Here is a 16,661-nt window from a genome sequence, read left to right as displayed (position 1 = left end):
GTGTTCACCGAGCCATTGAACTGAACCCTGCTTCCAGTTCAGTAAGGTTCGCTGAAGCAAAGCTTAAATCTTGCAGGCATCTATCCTTGGGTATAAACACCAATATTACTTGTGTGTCACTGGCAAAGCAGCATATACCCAACTTCTGGAACCGAGGAAATCCCTTTAGACTAGCAGTGAGCTAATGCAAGGAACCTTTTTTTTTTCGGCAGAAGGGGGGAGGGGGGGTTGTAAGTGAATATGATCTCTACTAGACGATCAAAGGATTCCATATATTCATCACATGGGCTTTCTCACATTTCTTTGAGGCTCCAATATCGTGCATTAAATATCCAATTACAGATTCTACAATAATAAGAACTTTCTTTTCCATTTTCTTTTTACACTTTGCATTTTGACCTTCATGAAAGCATATTGTAAGGCCCTGCTTGGCTGCTCATCCTTTCAAACTCCACATTATCATCTATTCATTGCTGTTGGCCTTTTTCGGTATTTCTCATATCTCATTACGCTTGGATTTTGATTTCTATGGACGTACTCGTTGCCACCTTCTCATTCCCTTGTCAACATCTTTAGTAAAGCAGGACTAGCTTTCACAACGTTTTTGCACTCAGTAAAAATTACATCCATAGACCACCTTGGAGTTGTTGGTTTATGCTTAGCAACAAATAATAATTAGGCTGAATTCAAATCCTTGCTGTTCAACGATTTAGTACTCCTGCTGATTCTCCATGTCATGCAGAAGATGGATTATTAATATTGTGAGTTGTAAATAATTCTTAGGCAGGTAGGCTGAGAATTATGACATTTATTTTAAATAAAAGGAAACCATAAGCCGCCAAAATCCGATCCATAAACCTGGAAACGCGGAAACAAAAGAAAGTGTTTTTCCTAAGAATTTAGCCAAGTTCTTATTTTGCATACTCTGCTACAGATGAACAAAGTTTTCTGCACAGAAAATGCCACTATTCTTAACCATTTATTCACGATCGCTGACAATTAAGAAAACTTGATTATGTTCAGTAACCCCTTGTTCCTCTTGCTTCAAGATCAGAGAACTAATGTTCATGACAATGAAACACTATTTTGTCAAATTCTTTTCTAAAATAAGCTAGGGGTGTCATAATTTCATATTCGCAGTGTTCAACAAAAGGATGATGGGATTTTTTTATATTTGTAATAAGATTCTATTGACAAAGGATAAAGAGTATAGAAAAGAATGATAAGAAACAATACAGTGAAGAGACTTCTACTAATTTTATGATGACAACGTATTTACCTATCTGGATCTCACTCAATTCAGTCTTTAATCACTCTACTACATGGAGGAGTCAGGTGGGGTGAGGGTTAAGAATTGAAGATGTTAAAGCTTAAAAGATATCGAGTCCCAGGTCTGTTGTCTTTATACTTCATTGCATCTAATCCTACCTAGAGGGCAAGTAAAGTACTTTTAATCTTATTTGGAATACAGGTAATTTTAAGCCTACTTGTATTTCAAGTGTTGTAATCCTAGTTTGTATAGGATTTCTCCTATTATAAATACTCTTCAATTAGTTCATTGTAACATAGAACTTAATAGTGCCGATGAAGCTATAAGGGGATTTTTGTTAGGAATGTAGGCTTGTAAGGTTAAACCATTTGAACTCACTGGGTTCTCTTTCTTTCCCTCTACCTTCGTTATTTTTCAAATACTTCATTGTACTATCAAAGCTATGTTACGCATTTTCTAAGAATGTATCTGTAGAGAGTGAAAATTCCAACCAATTACAAGACATCATGTGCTACTAACGGGAAGTTTCCAAGTGTCACCAAATAAAAATTACAAAGAATACTTAAGAAATAATCACATGTTGACAAGGGTTAATATTTTCATTTAAACTAGTCTCAGACCCATGCAATGCGTGGGAATATATAATTATTTTGTAATTGTGATATTATGTATTTTTTGTTCTCCAAAATTTGTTGAAGATAGTTTACTCTCCCTAAAAATTAAAAAATTTCTAAAACCATTTTCCATTTCTCTATCTCTACAAATATATAATTCTATTATTTTTGTTTATCCATTTTGTGGGTGGTTCATATTCTTTTAAATTATATCATAGTACGTTATGTTTTCCTTTTTTTTTTTCTTTAAAAACTAAACTTTTTAAGTTTCAAATATATATTTCAAATTTCTCATTCCCTTAAAGGATTTTATCATAATAATCAAAACTCATCACAAAAATACACTTGATATTACTCAAATAACCAATAGACATATTCAAAAACATAGCCAAGATTGTGTTTTGATATAAATTAAAATTCTCACTTTCAAAATGACTAAATTTTAACTCAAAAAAAAAAAAAAAATCAAAACTATAAGAGGGAGAGAGATGACTTGTGATAGGGAACTCAATTCAATTCATTGGTCCTCTTCATATTTTATCCAACTTCACTTTCTTTAGATAGCCAAGCATACATCTTCTTGGCATTTCTCACATCCAATTGGTCTTCATAGATTTTGAGGCTTTGTCCAAACTTGGATAATCTTTCACCCTGACATTTTTTTGGTTGTCTATTGCTACATTATCTAGTTTTTTACATCTCCTTTGATTTGATTTTCTTTCCATTGAATCAAATTCTGCAGTTTTGCAAAGTCTTCTAGCAAAGGCATCCCATAATAATATCTAAATTTGTTACAACACAAAACCAAAAAAAGAGTAGCATAACTTGTACTAAGTTATGCATCTACATCCATGTCACAACTAATATGCACATACAACAAAACTGATTTATGCTGCGCATATACAAAGAGAATACTTTATCCATAATGAAGAATACATCACACAAATGCACATAAGAGGTATCCATTAGTGGAAAAAAACTCATCCATCTACAATTTATTGGAAAACTTAATATACATTTCTATCTGAGACACCACTTTCTAAACATTGATTAACGACCACAAAAACTATAGAAGTCAAAACTCATTGCAATTCTTTTGCTCTATTCTTCACTATGACTTTGAGATTTTTTTGGTTAGTTTATGGGAACCAATGTTGTTGGCACTTGAGATCTTCAATGGCACATCACCAACAAAATTTATTGAAAATACTTGAAGAATATGGAGGGGAAAAAAACTCACTTTAGAGGGACTTCCTAAATTTGCAAAAGTGTATATATATATATAATCAATAGGTTTTTTCTTTTTTTGGGAATTCTAATAGGATGGCAATTGAACGGTTTTCATAGCTGCTTGATTAGGGAGAAGGAGAGTCATAGAGTTGAAGGGAGTTTGAATTATTATCAGATTTGAGTTTGATGGAATAATAAATGTGTGGTGGGCCTTTTTGCACCTTTGGGCTGGGCTGCCTTCTGCTACACTGTGGCCCAAGTATTCTAGGTAAGAGAGTCAGGACCGGTCTAATTGCAACTCACCTTGGTCCGGCTTATGCACAAACTATGCCCCCTTTTGCTAAAACTTTGGTCACATGCTCATGGCAGGCGAAATTGTTACAAAGAGTTATAGCAGACAGATACAATGGGATAATAATAAAGACAACACACTTACTGTCAGATGAAACAAAACTATTGCAAAAGAGTTACGACAGATAAATATAATAAAACAATTATAGAAGAAATGTGCTTACTGCCAGGCAAAACAAATAAGGGATCTTAAATCAAAATAAGAAGAAAAACGATATAGCAACGAGGAACACATTATAAGTGAAATTGCAAAAGACAAGAAAGGAAATAATAATGATAAGTAATGAAATCAAAGAAGGAATAGGTTAGTCTGCAATGTTCAGTTGTGTTATAGGACTAATACCAAGGAGGGAACCACTTCCTCAACGTGGGTAGGCTTGTTCGTTGATCTACCGGCATCGACTTAAACCAGTCTGACCGCATCGATCCGCCCCTCTCAGGGCTCCACCGAAGGTTTCCAGCATGGTGGTCGGTGGCATTTCTTCAGTACTGATTTCGGACCAGTGCGGCCATCGACGCCGAGACGTGCACACCACCAAGAACCAAACCGCACCGAGTATGTTTAATATCTATTTAATTTTGTTTTTGTTTGTTTGTTTTTTTTTTTTAAATATATGGTGTGCTGAGCAGTGAGCACACCATGCTCTCTGTTTCTCAGTTTAAACTGAGCACGCCGTGCTCTATTATCTCAGTTTTTTTTTTTTTCTCTTTTTTCTCTCTTTTTTATTTTTATTTTTTATTTTTATGAGGACTCTTAGTTTCTCACCCGCGTGTGAAGTAAAAAAAAAAATAACGTTAGTGTGCCTATCATCAATAAATAAAAGTTTGAATAGTTGTCTTGTCTAAGTTGTCTAGCACTTAAAAAAAGAAAAAAGAAAAAAAATGCCGTTTGGTTAGTGTTAAAGTCACTGTGTGTAAGATTTTTTTTTTCTTATTTACTCTCAGCCACACACGTACCCGTTACCCTGAGATTGAGTTGTCTAACTTGTCTCTTTCTTTCTTTTTTAGACTTTTGCTCTCATACTCAACTCACTCAGTCACTTAGCTCAGTCACCAACTTACCTTCATTTTCTTCCAAACCCTAATCCTGCCAAACAAATATTAAAGTTTCCCTCTCAATCTCAGATTCTCAGGCTCCCACCTAACCATTTTTCTCTAATCTTTTGCCCTCAGTCAGTCTCCTTCTCATCTCCGTTCTCCATCGTGGCTCTGCCACTATGTAGTTCTGTCTTTGATAACCCTAACCCCTAATTTTTTTGGTTTTATTTTGAGTTCACTGAATGTTTCTTGTTGATTCTAATGTTTGTTTGTTTGTCTGTTTTTTTTTTTTTTTGTTTGGGTTATTTTCTTGTAATTTTAGGGTAATTTAAGAGATTCAGCTTTCAGCTTAGTAAAGGACTAAATCTCAAAAGGCTTAAAGAGTTCCTAGGTATTTTCTCATACTATTTATAATATTTTTTTGAGTTCACTAATGTTTGATTTTTTTTTTTTCCTATGCTGTTTGATTTTGTTTTAAGGGTTATTTTCTCTTGTTATGGTTGAGACTTGATACTTTATACTTGTGTGTTTGATTTGGAATGTTGTGACAAGTTTAGATTTATTAATATGTGTTAATGTGTTTAATAAACACATGTTTAATTTGACAGGTTAAGAGTTAAGTCATATTATAGTTGAGACTATACTCTATAATTGTGTATTTGATTTGGAATGTTGTGAGTCTTGTGACAGGTTGAGATTTTGTGTTCTTGTGGTTGAAACTTGATAAAGAAAGGCTCAGTTAAAAAGAAGTCAAAATGGGCTCAAAATGCTATTTTTTAAAGGCTTAAAGGCCCAAAACTTAGAATAGTAATTTTTAAAAGTCTAGCCCAAATAACTGAACGAACCGCACTGAGCCTCTAAGATTAACTGCACCTTGTGTAGGTCGGTTCTTACATTCCAAAAATGAGGTGCGGTCAAGCATAGGTTGAAACCGCACCCTATAGGTGTGGTGCAAAAACCATTTTTAAAACCGACCGAACCAAACTGTGTACACCCCTAAACATGGGTAACCTCGCAAGAGGGTCCTGCTGTAGAAATTATCCACTTTGAGGGAACGGGTCTGAATAACTTATGCTCCAAACGAATCTTTATCCCCAACAGATGGTAGGCTTTAGAAGGGATTAGCCTATTGGTGTGTGCCTGCCATTCCACACTTTCTATTTCTCTTCCTGATCCTCTTCTTCTTTTTTCTCTGTTTTATTACTTTAATTCTTTCCCGCTCTTTTCTTTCTTTCTTAGTGCTTACTCGTGTAGTGTGATGGTGGTGTTGTAATTCTCTCTTAGTGGTTACTACTGTTGCGATGATGTTACTGTGCATGGCGAGGGCCTTTCATATATTACTTGCCGTGACTGGTTTTTACCATTTTAACTTTTAACTACTTTTGTATGGATTAGAGTGTCCTTCTTGACCACCCTCTGGTTTGTCAGCTGCCCAACCACCACCACTTACCTGTGTTGGCTGTGCCACTTCCCATTACCAGACAAAGAAAACTGTTTTGTTTGCTTGTTCATCGTGGCATTCTTATCCACCATAGTGTGGGTATTCTCTCTTGCTATCCCTCATGGCATGCATCTAGTAGTTCCAACTCATCCTTCTCTCTTTTGAGTGGTATGTCATCCCAGCAAGACATTTCCCTCAAAAGAGTTTGAGTGAGAACCCTAGAATAGGCTTTCCCTTCTCCCCACCGCCAGACCATACTCTCTCTTACCTCTGACCCATGATCCACCACTCCTATATTGGCTAGGTATAGGTTAGTAGTGTCTGGGTCTTATGCGTGCTCTACTTCCGTGTATGTCCAAAGCTTGTTTGCTGCTCATGCGTTTGCCATGGACTGGAGGTTCGTCTGCGCGTTCTGCAGTTCATTTTTGGTCCCTTGTGGCGTGAATTTTTTTCTGATCCTCCATTCTTTCTGGCTTGCTTCCTCCAAGGGCTAGGCATTTCTTGATTGTGGGCCTTTCTCCCTTTTAGCCCACTGTTTGCTCCTTCCGTGGGCTTGCTAGTATTCCTACCATGCCATTCTGTTATTTCTACTGTGGCGCTATTTGATCTATACTTGTTGGACTTCTTTCGGGCTTACTGTATACTCTTTTCTCAATTGGTTACAATGGCCTAGTATGGTCATTGAGTTTATACTCATGCTACTTTGGGCTTTCTTGACCCATTACATTGCTTGTGGGCTCCTTTGGACAATTTCTTTCTCCTTGGGCATCCTCAGCCTGTTTACTTTCCTTGGGCATCCTTGGCCCACTTTCTAACTCTATATTCCCATGGGTTTTTACTAACTCTTTTGGGTTTCCCCGTCTCAATTACCACATCCTTCATCCTTGGGTTCATGGGCCTTCTATCAACCCCTTACTTTCTTACTTTGGGCCTGCTGTGGTCCATTTTTACTTTTCTACATCACATAATGCCCATGAGTTTGCTACTTCCTTTTCTAGGCTCCTTTAGGCCCATTTGCTTTCCTCAAGACCCACTTGTTTATTTCATAGGCCTATAATCCATTATTTTTGCCATTCTAGCTTAGTGGGGTTTTCTCTCAATCCTGCTAACTCCTTCCTGCCCGTATTGTTGGGCTTCTTCCTGCTGTTGGGCTTTTCCAAAATGAGCATTAACAAAATGGAGAGTTGAAAAGTTAAGAAATGTTAATTGAGAGAGAGAGAGAGAGAGAGAGAGAGAGGGAGAAGAATTATTGATGTTCACAAATTAGGTTTGAAGGAGTAATTTTATTTATTTATTATGTGATGGAGTGATAATTGGGAAAATATTAATTTGCAAAAAGAAGGAAAAGAAAAAGAAAAAAAAAGCATTGTTGGTCTAGTTTACTTAATATCTATATTATACAGCTCGGTTTACATTGATAGTACATTTCAACACAAAGAGTTACTTTTTAGATGTCATGTTTTACTTTCCATATATCAATATATTTTTGTCATGATCATGGTTGAATGATCATGATAGAAATATTGTAACAAAGCCACTCATAGTTCCAATAATAAAAAGCCTCCCATCAAATTTTAAACTCTTAAGGTTTTGCATTAAGTTGGATGCTTCAATATGGTCTAGAATAACATAAACTCTTGCCATTGAACATTTAGTTAGTTGTTCTTTTATATCACCTAATGAATCATTGCAAAAAGAATAATGAAAAACATCAATCTCCATAAAATTTTAAGTAGGATGCTCCAATATGATCTAGAATAATATCAACTCCTGCCATTAAACATTTAGTTAGTTGTTCTTTTGTTTATCACCTAATAATCATTGCAAAAAGAATAATGAAAAACATCAATCTCTACAAACATGGAGGAAAACTAATTGTTTATTCCACTTGTTTATTCCTGCCATCAGACTAATTGTTTATTCCTTCACCCTTTTAACAAAGTCTTTCGTCTTGTAATTGATGCACACATCAGCTCCAAGATCCTTCAAACAACTAATTTTTCATCACTTCTTGCCAATCACATTCTAAAACTATACGAATACTTCGAAACCAAACTTATACTTCAGAAGAAAAGTGATATTGGACTTGCAATAAAAAAATCTTGCTCCGTAGTATTTAGCTATCCAAATTGCAAATGTACCAATACTACTTGAGCCCCCATGAACCTGAAATTTTAATATTCATCAGTTTTGCATTGGAGACACCATATTGCAACAAACAAAAAAGATAGAAATTATCATTTTAAGCTTGTATTGTGCATAAATTATCAAACCATTTGTAAATTGGACCAAAAATTACACTAAATAATTGTGGTGGGCCTTTTTTGTATCCTAGGCTGGACTACTCTTGCCATACTATGGCCTAATGATTCTAGGGTAAGAGAGTTGGGAATGGCTCAGCTGAAACTCACCTTAAGCTAGCTTGTGCGCAAGCTAAGACCTTTGGCAAAGATCTTGGTCACGTGCCCACGACAAAAGATATTTTCACAAATAAGTTATGGCAGGAGAAACATAATATGGCAATATAGTTACAATATTCTAACTAAAGTACCAAAGATGATGTTTAAACGATTTTGCAACAGGAAAAATAAACGACAATATGAGTATGGCAGGAATGAATAAGCAACAGAAGGAAAAAACATTAGTACTTGAACAACTATGATAAAAGAAGGGAAGGGGTTGGTTTGCTAAACTTGGCCCCTTGGCAAATTTAAGTCCAAAAAGGGAACCAATTTCCAACGTAGGAAATCTCACAGGGAGATTCTGCCACAAAAATTGTCTACTTTGGAAAATAGGCCTAAATGGCTTAATCTCAAACTCTTAACTTGCTAGAGAATGGGCTATTGAGAGGGAGAGAAGTGAGTAGCCTATTGGTGCATGCTCTATCACTCCTCACACTCTTGTTCCTTGCTACTCTCTTTTCTTTCTTTTTGCTTTTCCTTTCTGTTTTTCTTTGCTTTCTATTTCTCTCTTTGTTTCTATGTATCTTGCCGTTCTTCCTCGTTGTTGTTTCACTGTGCACGGGTAAGGCCATTTTATACTACCTGCCATGGTTAGATTTTTCGTTGTACCCCTCAACCACTTCTGGCCTGTTGTGGGTGTCCTTCCCGAACTACCCATTGGTCTGCTAGCTGTCCAGCCACCACCACTACCTTGTGTTGGCTGTGCCACGTTCCATTCCTAAACAAAGGGAGTTTTGTCTTAATTTCTTGCTATTTGTGGCATTCCTATCCGGATAAGGGCTGGACATTCTCTTATACTAACTCCTATGGCATGCACCTAGTGATTCCAGCTCATCTTTGCCTCTTTTAAGTGATATGTTATCCCAATAAGACATTTCCCCCAAAAAAGCTTGAGCGGAAACCTCAGAATAGGCTTTCCCCTTCTCCCCATTGCTAGACCACACCCTCTCTTACCTTTGACCCATGGCCCACCACCCTAGTAATGGCTGGGTACAGGTTGGTGGAGCCTAAGTCTTGTGCGTGCTCCACTCTCATGTGAGTCCATTATTTGTCTGGTGTTCATGCGTTTGCTATTGCCTATGGGTTTTTTTGGTATTGCTGTGTGTTCTGCCATTTGTTTAACCATTTGTGACGTGGGTGAGTCATTGGGTCTTTATTCCTTGCATCTTGTTTCTTCTTTGGGTTGGGTATTTCTTGGATATGGGCCTTTGTTTCTTTCAATTCGGCCCTATCTCTTTTCACCCTTAGTTTGTAGGTTGACTAGTACTCCTGCTATGCCACTGCATTGTTCCTACCATGACATTGTTTAACTTTTGTTTGCTGGGCTTCCTCCGAGCCTGCCATGTATTATTTCTTCCCTCAGTTTTAGGGATGGCAATGGGGTAGGGCAGGGCGGGGCTGAAGGATGGGTTCTTCGTCCCCGCCTCGCATGGTTTTGTCTTGCCCCATCCCCGCCTCGCCCCGCTCTGCATGACAGAGAAAACTTTCTTAGCCCATCCCCGCCCCTTGGAGCCCTGCGAAGCCCCGCCCCACCCCTTAAAACTCTACTTTTTGTTAATTTGCCCTACAACTAGTACAATTTTTTTAATGAAATCTATTTCATTAATAAAAATATACTTGAAATTACTATTAAATTTATCTCATCAAATCAAACCAATTTTTAGAAAAATTTGAACAATATATCTAAGTGTTTAACAAGAAAATCATTAAAAAAAAAATATCATAGTATAACACAAAACAAAATAAAGACATAGAACCACATTGGGTAGAATAAAATATGATAATATTAATATTTTTGTTTAAATAGTACGGTTTGAGGGTATGAAAAATTTACAATTCCCTTAGTAACGTGGGGCAAGGCGGGGTGGGTCTAAAAAGTCTAAACCCATCCCCGCCTTGCCTCGTGGTGCGGGGCTAAAATCTTGCCCTATCCCCGCCCCACCACCTTTGTGGAGCAGGGAAAACCCGCGCAAGGCGAAGCGGGGAGAGGCGGGTTAAACGAGGTAGGGAAAAATTGCCATCCCTACTCAGTTTACGTTACCCAGTATTTTTGCTGGGTCAGTTTTCACATCATCTTGTACTTCCTCGACCCATTCTATTCCTTTGGGCAACCTCGACCCGTTTCATTCCTTTAGGCATCCTTGCCCGTTTCATTCTTTCCTACTTCTTACATCCTATGGGCTTTTGCTAAACCTTTCTTGCTTCCCCGGCCCAATTACCATATCCTTTACTTTTGGGTTTATTAGCTTTTGAACCAACCTCATTTACTAATTCTTTTCTTTGGGCTCCTCCAGCCCATCTTTGCTTGTTTTTTACTTCTTACAATTCTCATGGCCTTACTACTTTCTTCTTTGGGGCTTCCTTGGGCCCATTTGCTTTCTTTGGGGTTCTTTTACTATTTGGTGGGCCTGTGTACCATTATTCCTGCCATTCGAGCCTAATGATTTTTCTTAAGACAAAGTTTAGCTACAAAATTAGTTGTAGCCTAAAGCTACAAACTGCTCTAATAAACTGACATGTGTAAAAAATAGCCTGTGCATTGCACATGATTTCTAAAGTAAACTTAACCCAACTAACCCTAGTTAACTACACCACCTATTAAAAAAAATAAAAAATAAAAGCTAAAAACCTAAAAAACCAAAACGTGTAATCTTTCTCGCTCTCTCTCATCGAAGAAACCCATCTCCCACTGGTCCCAAACCCTCCTATCTCCACCGTTGGTTGGCCAACTCAAACCCTCTGTCTCCACCACCGGCCAACCTCAAATCCAGTACTGTTTCCACTGAAGGCCCACCACCTCAAATCCTGTACTGTCTCCACCGTCAGCTCACCACCTCAAATCCTCCTCTGTCTCCACCGCCTGCCCACCCATTGCCAGCCCACCTCAAATCCTCCCAGTACTGCTATACTGTGGTTTTGCCTTCCTGTACTGTGGTTTTAGTGTTGTTTTTGTGATGTTATATTTAGTTGTTTTGGTGTACATCTTTCAAGCAGAGATTGTTTGTGCTACATTTGATTCGAAGGAGAGCTGATTTGGTGGATTCAACAAAATAGGTGCCATTGAATTTTTGATAAATGAAAAACTTTAGGCTCGTAGTGAGAAGATAATGAGAATACATGGAATCATTTCTTGTGGCTTTAACTTCTTCAGGAATTTGGATAAGGTTTCTGATATTTGACAAGAATATGCTTTTCTTTATTTGTAAGGTTACTTTTTGCTGGTCCCATTGTTGTCGTCAACAACTATGGCAGATGAAGCTTTTTACATATTTCATAAATTGTGGTGCTCTTGTTTGGACAAAAGCCCTTCTATGATTGGAATTGTAATTTTCCTCATCATTAAATGCATCTCAAATTCTGCTTCATCATTTTCTTTTGCAAGTAAATCTGCTTCATCCTTGATATCACATTGCAACATGAGCAAATTGTTGCTGGCTAGTTGCCTGTGTACAAGAGTGAAACAATAAATTTAGGCCACACAAGGGTAGAGGTGACAGTCGATGATATTATTGGTACTCTCTATTGAGGTTGGTCAGTGGTGGAGATAGGAGGGTTTGGGACTGGTGGGAGATGGGTTTCTTTGATGAGAGAGAGAGAAAGAGATTATACGTTTTGGTTTTTTAGTTTTTATTTTTTATTTTCTTAATAGGTGGTGTAGTTAAGTAATGTTAGTTGGGTTAAGTTTACTTAGGAAATCATGTGCAATGCACATGCCATGTTTTACACATGTCAGTTTATTAGAGCAGTTTGTAGCCTTAGGCTACAACTAGTTTTGTAGCTAAACTTTGTCCTTTTTCTTACTTTGCTAATTCTTCTTTTTTCACCCGGCCCCTTGTTATATTGTTGGGCTTCTTCTTGCTGTTGGGCTTTTTCTATTTTTGTCAAAATGGGCCTCAACAATAATCATAAAGGCTCAGAAATTAACAAAAACAAAATCTACCAAAAAATTGAGAGAGAGAGAAATTTTTGTGAGAGGAAACTATGCATAGAATGGAAGAGAAAATGACAAATTTATAATAAGATAGAGAGAATAAGAATAGACAAAATAAAGGAAGATAAAGTGAAAGAGTAAGAGTGAAATTAAGGTAGAGGGTAGTGGGGAGATGAAAAGGTAAGAGAGGGAGAAAGGTTTGAGAAAGTGTAAATATTAAAAAAAAATGAGTAATGTTAAAAAAATATTATAGGAAAATTGAAAATAAAAAAGATAATGACATGGACGCTGATGTGGTTCAACTGGAGCGTATCAATAATAAATGCTATACTTTAACTTTTAGATAGATATATATATATATATATATATATATATTTATATATATATATTTATATAGATATAGATGACATAAGTAGTCAAATTAAATACTATTATGTGTTATTTTAAATTAGAACACTTTGGCTAAATAAATAATGTCATATGTCTCTTGGAGAACAAGGAGTAAAGTCCATCCATTTAAATTATGACACATGTTATCAATGATAGCCAATCATGTGTCATCACACCCCCTCAAAACTCCTATAATTAAATAGAGGCCTTCCTCAGTCTACATGAACATATTTAGAAGTCTAGAAGTTTTGCCAGAATCAAGCTCCAAAGCCTCCCAAGAACTTCAACCTTTGAAACAAAGAACATTCGAAGCAAAATAATTTAGATCATCCTCCTAGATCTCAAAGTTCATTGAAGTCAAGCTCAAAAGCCTTTAGAAATTCCTAAAGACTACAAACTAGTGAAACTCTACAAATTCAAACCTCTAAAGCCCCAAAGAACTTCCACTATAAATCTGTAGAGCTTCACTAGTTTGTAGTCATTAGGAGTTTCTAAAGGCTTTGAGCTTGGTTCTAGTGAACTTTGAGATCTAGGAGGATAATCTGAATGATTTTGCTTCGAATGTTCTTCATATTTGAAGGTTAAAGTTTTTGAAGTTCTTTGGAGGATTTGGAGCTTGATTCTGGTAGAATTTCGAGACTTCTGAATGTGTTCATGTAGACTAAGGAGGGCTTTCATTTATAGGAGTCTTAAGGACCTATGATGACACATGATTGGCTATCATTGATGACGCATGTCATAATTCAATTGAAGGGACTTTACACCTTGTTCTCCAGGAAACACACGACATTATTTGATTAGCTAAGGTGTTCTAATTATAAATAACACATGGCAACATTTAATTTGACTGCTTATGTCATTTAAATTAAAATATTAACACGTGTTGACATGGAATTGACTCTTAGGTATTCTTTGTAATTTTTATTCAATGACACTTGGAAACTTCTTGTTGGTCACTAAATAAATATAGTGGAACCTACTACGTAGCACATGACTTCTTATAATTGGTTGGAATTTTTCACTCTCTATAATATCAAATATATATATATATATATATATCTCTCTTCTTTAATATGGTATAAGAGCCAACCCCATGTGGCCTCCATTAATTGTAAAAGCAATTTTGTGATCTCCACTTATCCATATCTCCAATAACAAGATTCAAGGTCCTTCTCTCATCATTGTAGCTAGTCATTCTACAAGGCCCAGTTGACCTATTTCTTATAATGGAGTGTATAAATTTGATATTTTTTAAGAAGGCAATCTTTTGGTGATTTCAACTACACTTAATGGGCACATGCATCTTTCTTCTGCACCTAGTTTTCGACTTTTTTTCTGATTGAAAGCCCTCAATCATCTTAGTTGAGTCTAATTGAAAGCTTCCTCTATCGACTTTCTCTTTATCATTTTCAGGTAAGATTACTCATATCACACCTATAATCAGTCTCTTTTATTAGCTTTCTTGTTTGTAATGCATCTTTATCATCTTCAAGTAGAGTATTTCAGACCACCGCTTTGATCAGTAGGCTCCACAAGTATGTATTGCACTATACCCTACATTCAACCTCAATTATTGTGTGCATCTTACTTTCATTTGGTCTAGTTTGGTACACTTCACATCTAAGTCGGTCATGATTTCCCTCAAGGTCTTACTTTTTCTCCAAACTCAAGTTGTTTTTGAGCTTCCAGCTTGAGTTTGAAGGACGATGTTATGGGTATCAATGCTTAATCCAAGTCATGGCTCAAGTCTATTACCTATGTTCATTGTATCTAATCTTAAAGTTCGACTTGGAGTGCAAACAAACTAATCCTATAAGTAATTTTAACCTTATTTAGATTGCAAATAAAGTAATCATAATCTTACTTGTAGTTCAAGTATTGTAATCACGGTTTGTTTAGGGTTTAGACTACTATAAATATCCTTCAATGAGTTATTGTAATATAGGTTTCAATAGTAAAGATGTAATCATCAAAAAATTTCTATTGTAAATATAGGTCTTTAAGGTCAAATCACGTTAATTTCCTATATTCTTCTTCTTTCTCTCTTTGCCTTCTTTATTTTGTTTTTCATATTTTTTTCATATACTTCATCATTCTATCTTTAGTTATGTCACACCTTTTTTTAATATGGTATTAAAATTATATTTTTTCATCTCCTATTTTTGTATTACTCACGGATAAAATCAAGTGCCTAAGACTTATGGGCGGTTGACTACTATGCAGCCTATATGGATCACATGAGATCTATCCAATTCAATGCAGTTAAACATTATCAGGGGATTGCACTTCTTTCCCAAAAGGAAAGGGGATTGCACTTGATGTAATATCTAAGATTAAGGGTCGAAAAAAACAAATTTTAATCTCAACTATTAAATAAATAAAGCGAGAAAAAAAAAATTAAAAAATGAGTCGTAAAAAAAAATTTGTGAGTAGGGAGAGAGTAATTGCACCCGATCTCAATCCGTATAAGAATCACATGAGATCTATCTAGTCAAATGCAGTGAAACGTTATTGACTACTAGGCCTTGTATATGGAATCATGGATCGTATGAGATCTATATAATCAAATGCAGTTGAACATTTACAAACGAATCATGTGCGTAACATGTATCTCCCACAATATCCCGTGGACTCGTAGCTGGTGGCGAGCAAAGCAATCAATTCTCCTGAAGAATGAATAAAGAACCACATTCTAATAATTATTGCGATGATCATAATAATAATAATTTGAAAAACAAGAAACATATATGCTTCTTTTTCTACGATCCAATCCTAATTCTGAGGAATCTTGCATCTATTATACTCCTATATATAAACTTAGTTTATCAACTAGAAAATTTTTTGGAAGCATCACACGACAACTATCGAATCATTTTGATACCTTAAAAGTTGAAATTCCTTGCCGTCATTATTTCATATTTTATGATGTACTTGTTTTTGTTTTTTTCTCTTCTCCCTTAATGGGTAACAAAGAAAAAGAAGCATTTGGAATGTGGAATTGTACAATATATTATGTTCATGCTATAGTTCAATGACATATAAAAAGAGAACAAAACTCAAAATGAATTCCTTCACTCCCTTGGAAGCTGCTCGGTCAATGTGTTTCCATGAGACTATATGATAGCCTTATCATGATTTAGAAGTTAAAATCCTCAACCTACTCACATGACCTCTCACCTCTATATAGATCATGTTCCAAGATTATAGAAAGTGTTTGAAATTTCTGGTTGTCAACATATCATTCTGCAGAAGATTGTGGATAAATTAATAAGATTGATTGAACATTGTATATATAAACATACATTAACTCCATTACTTATATATGTAAACTCACCAAATAATAGAACCACAACACAATAATTCATTTAAGTCTAAGATGTTGATAATAATATCATATGAATACATCTTTGGTTCAACCTAAATTTCCATTTTAAAAAGGAAATGTACAATATTTTAAAGTATCTCATTTTTCAAGGAACAATCTATAATTTTACATAATAAACACCAATATAAAGCAACCACCTTTGATGGAGCTAGGGGTTAGGGTAAACCCTGAATATAAACAACCACATGCATTCTACCCTTATCAGGTAAATGAGGACTTGAACAAGCGGATCAGGATTTGGTATGCCAAAGCATCATAATCTAAATTAGCACTTGCAGGTGACCAACTCCTAAAATCCTAAAATAAATAAATAAATGAAAGACCCTTAAGCAAGCCTCGCATTTTCTTCAAATAGGACTTTATTGAATCCTACCAAAAAAAAAAAATCCCAAACCTCAATCATGAATAGAAAGAGCAATTAGAGAAATGTGAAATTTCTTTATCTATAGGGTTGAGGTTATGTTAACCACATTTCTTCTTGTTGTGCAATTTGTTGCGTTTTTAGATCCCTGTAAACTAGATTGTTTAACATAATTAATTAACCAAGTG

Source organism: Quercus lobata, chromosome 7, assembly GCF_001633185.2.
Source record: "Quercus lobata isolate SW786 chromosome 7, ValleyOak3.0 Primary Assembly, whole genome shotgun sequence".
Classification (NCBI taxonomy): Eukaryota; Viridiplantae; Streptophyta; class Magnoliopsida; order Fagales; family Fagaceae; genus Quercus; species Quercus lobata.
This window is presented reverse-complemented; position numbering follows the sequence as displayed.